Below are 6,285 nucleotides of genomic sequence, written 5' to 3'. Positions count from 1 at the left end.
TGTATATCCTGGTAGAAGCAGTCTCTCCTTTGCAAAGCCAGACCTCTAGCTATGGGCTAGAGCCACAGGGTTGGAGTGCATCTTCCTGCAGTGGGTCACAGGAAATGAGGGAATGCAGATCAGGTCTACTTGCACCCCTTCAGAACAGAGTCTTAACTGCTGGACACAGCCCTAAAATAGGGTCACGAAAAATGGGCACCTATTGGATTTGCAACCTAGATTACAGCACCCATTCTTGCAATATTTCTCAAGTTGGCAACTCAGGTGCACCTTCAAACAAATGCTTCATTCTATCAGTACATCAATAACAGATAGACTCATAATCAAATTTATATTGTATCTTTTTTGTGTGGAGATTCTTAATTTTTAATTCTTTAAGATTTCATTTGTTCTAATTAGTTACACATGACAGTAGAATGCATTTATACATTTTGATTGATCACTCATAAATAGAGTGTAATCTCCCATTCTTCTAATTATACATAGTGCATGATCACATCGGTCATGCGGTCATACATGCACATGAGGTAATAATGTCTATTTTACTCTACTATCATTCCTTCCCCCATACTCCTTCCCCTCTCTTCACTCCCCTCTACCTAATATAAAGTAACTCTATTCTTCCCTATCCACCCCTCATTGTGAACTAGCATTCATATATCAGAGTAAACATTCGGTCTGTTTTCTTGAGTTTGGCTTATTTCACTTAGCATGATATTCTGTAACTCCATCCATTTACCAGCAAATGCCAGAATTTCATTTCATATAAAGTTCCTTAAGGCTCTGTCTGTGGTTGGTCATTCCTCTGTGTACTACTGCTACTAGCTAATTTGGCCTTGTAGTGACCAAGTGACTAATCACAGGGTATCAAATACCACCCACCTGTCTATCACGATCTTGGTTCTGTCAGACACAAGTCACAAGGTCACAAGGTCAGTTAGGTCCAGCAGTAATCCGTCATAAAATGAAATGGTACACAGAGGACTGAATGAACGATGTAGGCCAGAAAAAAAAAAGTTGTGTGAGCACATGGCTCACATTGCTATGTGTAAGTATGACTGTCTCTTAATAAAAGCCGGTCAGACTTATTTCTCTGTGCCACCATGGCTGATTTCAGGCTCACGGTGTGACTTCCCAAGACAGTTAGGAAACAATGTACACATTTGGCTCTCATTGGAACCTCTCACATCTAAATTTACATGGCAATGGAGAAAGTCCCTGTGTCCAGCTGTATAATTATCTGCTACAAATGACACAGAACTACATTCTTTGTCTTTAAGGTGACTAAACTTTACCTTATTTCCCACTCCTGTTCGTGGCCTCTAAGACAAGATGTTTCTTATTTACTATCGGGCCTGAGTGAGCCGGTTTCAGAAACTCCTACTTGGCCATTTTTACTATATTTTCACTTCTTCAAAACCTTAAAATTCATTGGGTGTGGTGGTGGCACATGCCTATAATCCCAGTGACTTGGGAGGCTGAGGCAGGAGGATTGTCAATTCAAAGCCAGCCTCAGCAAGAGAGGTGCTAAGCAAATTAGTGAGACCCTGCCTCTAACTAAAATACAAAATAGGACTGGGGCTGTGACTCAGTGATCAAGTGTCCCTGAATTCAATCCCCAGTACCAAAGATAAATAAATAAATAAATACCTTGAGATTCGACATTTTGATTCTACTACTGAAACTTGGCATAAGCTCCACATGGTGCCTTTTCCAGAACAGAGAAGAATGATGTCCTAGTGTCCACTAGGTTGTACAGCCCATGTAGTGGGGCTATGACCCCCCAAAACCAGACTTGGTACAAGCTTCTTCCAGCTCAGGACAACTCAAAGCAGACAGAACTCAGTGTCACTTGAAAAGTGAGTCAAAGAAGTATTCCCAAATATAGAAAAGATTGAATTGAAAACACAAATGCCAACAAGACACTGTCCTTACTTTATATGAATGAGAGGTGAAAGGTATAATAATTTGTCATCTTCTTTTGAGGAGAAATACCAGCAGCATGAGCCAGCATGACCCCGCCTACTGAATTCTCTAACAACATCACTCATGTCACAAGGAAGCTTAATCTCCACAAGGCTTATCTCCTTCTTGCTAGAAAACAAAACCTTTGACAGAACTGGCATTTCTTATTCATCTTGTTCAACTAATGTGATTTTTAATTGTTTTTTATTTTTATTTTTTGTTGTGGTACTGGGAATGGAACCCAGGGCCTGGTGATATACTGGGCAAGTACTTTACCACTGGGCTACACCTCAAGCTATTGAGACCATAAACCAAAGTGATATTCTTAAGAACATTCAGACAGTTCATATCTCTTCAAACTGTATTTTATTTGAGCTCTTCACATTCGTCATAGATGAATGAAAACTGGTTCATGTTTTCTTCCTTGATAATGCATTTTCTAGATCAGTGGTTACACACCTCATGCCCACAGTGGACATACCAACTCTTCCTGGCACAACAGGTGCAATTGGAGCTAATACTTGATTGAGGGTTTTGTTTGCTTGCTTGTTTTTCTGTTGGGGTGGGGAGTCCACTGCCACTTCTAGGAACTATTTGGTAATTTGCACAGGCAAGAGATGAATTAAAGAGGAATTGAGGTAGACTATCACCTATTATCTCTATATTTTGATCAGTCTTTTAAAAATAGTTTTTATTAGTACAGCATAGTTTTACATAATTGTGGGGTACATTCTGATATATTCTTAAATGTATATAACATACTTTGCTCCATTTCAATCCTCAGTTCTACCCCTCCCCCACCCCATCCCCATTTCAGGTCCTTTCCTCTATTGTTCTTTCTTCTATTAATTTTTTAATTGGTGCCTTACAGTCATACATGAATGTAGAATTTGTTGTGATATGTTCATTCAAACATGTGCATAGCATGGTTTGCTCAATATCATTCACAGTTCCTCCCTTTTTTCCATCCCCTTTCCCTCCCCTTCTATCTACTTCCCCTACTTATCTCTTCTCCCATCTGATGTCATGAGATTTCCTTTTCTTAATCCTTATTTCACTGTAGCTTTACATATGAGAGAAAACATTCAAAAATGCAAATGGTCAACAGATACATGAAAGTGTTCAATATCTTTTAACGATAATGGAAATACAAATCAACACTACCCTGAGATTTCATCTCACTTCAGTTAGAATGGCAGTCTTGGAGAATACAAATCATTAATGCTGGCGAGGATGTGGAGAAAGGTACACTCACAAATTGTTGATGGGACTACAAACGAGTACAGCCACTTTACCAGTATGGAGGTAACCCAAAAGATTAGGAATAGACCTATCATATGACATAGCTATCCCACGTCTTAGTTTTTATCCAAAGAATTAAAACAAGCATTCTTTCTGTCTTCAAGTTAACTAATCTGTACCATGTCTCCCCACTTCTATTTATGGCCTCTATCATGAGATGTTTCTCAATTTAGTATTTTGCCTGAGAAAGGCAGCTTCAGAAACTTCCACTTAGCCATTTTTACTACAATAGATCTTACTTCACAGTCAGCACATCTCCCTCCCCTGGGATAGTATGTCCTGGTTTTTCATCCCCACTGTTCTCTACAGACCAGAACCCTTCTGGCTGTAATTTCAACCTTACTATTCATTATGATAATTGCATCCAACATGCTCTCGATGGTTCACTGCTGCCATCATGCCTGTCTTTTTGGACTCTATCATTCCTCATGCTACCAGAGAAACCATTCTATAACAGCATTTTATTCTATGGTCTCTGGTCTGGAAATGACAGTGACCAATGAGCTTCTCATCTCCAATTGGTGGTTGTCATCTCCAATCAGTGGTTGCCTGGTACAGAGACCAGTAGAGGAAAGGATTGCAAAAAGGCACAAAGAAACCACACAGTATCTTGGTTGTAATGATAGCAACACAGGTGAATACATGTGTAAAATTCATTGCATTGTGTACTCTAAACATGCAGTTTATTGTATGCAGCCGGGTGCAGTGGCCCATGCCTGTCATCACAGTGGCTCAGGAGGCTGAGGCAGGAGGATCGCTAGTTTAAAGCTAGCCTCAGCAACTTAGCAAGGCCCTAAGTTACTTAGTGAGACCCTGTCTCTAAATAAAATACAAAAAAGGGCTGGGGATGTGGTTAAGTGCCCCTGGGTTCAATCCCAGGTACCAAAAAAAAAAAAAAAAAAAAAAAAATTCATTTATTGTATTTCAATTATACTTCAATGAAAGTGCTATAAAAAGAAAGCCTAATAATAGGTTTACCTTTAAAATAAAGGTCAATTCAAAAATATATAAACTAAGAAATTATGACTTGGTTTTCATTTAAAGATCAGCCTGTCTTCTATAACATGCTAAGAAAATTTGGGGACTTTTTAACACATTTAATATTCTTCATAAAGTATCACAAAAACAAACTAAGTAAAAAAGATCAACCATTAGCTGACAGGGTATAATCTTTCATATTAATTATATTTTAAAATTCAATGTGATGTTCTAACCCTTTAAATGATATGCAAGAAAAGAATGAATCATAATCTCTTCCTCAAAATCTGGAGTTATCAAAATTCAGCTCGAGTGTGTGTTCTATAATTTTAGGGTCATAAATGGTGTATTGTTTATACATAAATTAATTATATTACTCTAAAATAACATCTTTTATATAGTTTTAATGGTTTAACATTTATGAAAATAGCTTAATCAGTTTGCCTGAAAAAGGCACTTGCCCTCGACAGTCAAACATTCCTTTTGTGAGCTCTTTTGAATAGTATGACTATCACAAACCTGATCTTTCAATGCTTATCTAATTATTCGTGGACTAACAATAGCAAGAAGAAAAAACTAATTGCATGATGGCAACTTAAAGTCATTTGAGAGAATTTTAAAAGCCTTTCCTCCAACTCGAGTGACCTTAAAGTCCATTATTTCTGCCTAATCCATCACTGAAATTGTAGTTGTGGGTATTTTTTTATTTGCATATTAGACTGATTTTTCATCTCTGGCACATAGACTATTTCATTCAAAGGGGTATTTACTTCTCATGGAAATGAACATTTTTACTTTAAAAGTTTTATGGAAAAGGATACAAATTGCCAAGACTGTTTTGCAGGGGAATTTTTGAGGTAAGATTTCCTTTACCACATATCAAGATTTATCATATTGCTGTGTTAATGAAGAATTAAACTAGAGTGCTATTGGAATAGGATAGAAAGCCTACAAATATTCCCACATGTATCTAAAGATTGATATATGACAGAGTTAGAATTGTAAAATGGAACAGGCATTTCATTCTCATGTCCCAGACATAAAATTATTTTTTTCACCTATCGGTTCTTTGTATAATAAAGAATGAAATAATAGTAACAGCAAATAGTCACTGAGACCTGCAAATCAAAAATTTTAGCAAGTATATGCTAAGTGATTTACATGCTTTTAAAAAATTGAGTCTATATTGAACATTTACAGACTTGTTTTCCTAATTATACTATATTGGTTAGGTAATAATGATAACTTTTTACATAGAATTTATATTAGATTCACTATTATAAATAATCTAGCAATGATTTAAAGTATAAATGAGAATGTGTATTGGTATGCACCTACAATATCATTTTATGCAAGGGACTAAAGTACCCATGGATTTTGGCATCCAGAGGGGATCCTAGAACCACTTCCCTACAGATACCAAGGGAGGACTATATGTAGTTAGACTGAAATGTATGTGCCCTATGACTCCACAATTCTATTCCTAGGAAAAGTCTCTAAAGGCACTTTCATATATGTACAAAATGAACATATTCAAGAATGTTCAAAAGGCATTTTAACCTAGTAAATGGTTATCAACAGAAAAACAAAAGTTGAGAAAAAACTCCTAAGATGGATTTTAAAACACTGACAATAAACTAGAGTTAACATATTACCCTGGATGAATCTCATGTAGTTGAGTGGAAAAGCATTTTGCAAAAGTATATATATTATACAGCATTTTGATAAAAATTTGTCACAATTCATTACTCCCTGCCTTGTCCAATACTTATTACATTTGGTTTTCTAAACATCACAATCTCCCAGGTATCCTCCCTACATCACCAGCAAATTCTCAGTCTGTTTGTTTTATTTCAAGATCTGTTAATATTAGAAGTCCACAAGAATATTCCCTAAGACATTTTATCTTACCAAGTTCTACTATCTTTTCTGGATCACATATTTTCGTGGTTTTAAATTCAACTTATACTCTGATGACTCCTAGATATTGGGCCATTTCTAGATTCCAGATCCATGTATACAACTATTTGTTGACACAGG

This window comes from Sciurus carolinensis, chromosome 3, assembly GCF_902686445.1.
Source record: "Sciurus carolinensis chromosome 3, mSciCar1.2, whole genome shotgun sequence".
In the NCBI taxonomy this organism is placed as follows: domain Eukaryota; kingdom Metazoa; phylum Chordata; class Mammalia; order Rodentia; family Sciuridae; genus Sciurus; species Sciurus carolinensis.
The sequence above is the reverse complement of the archived record's forward strand: the minus strand, read 5'-3'. Positions refer to the sequence as shown.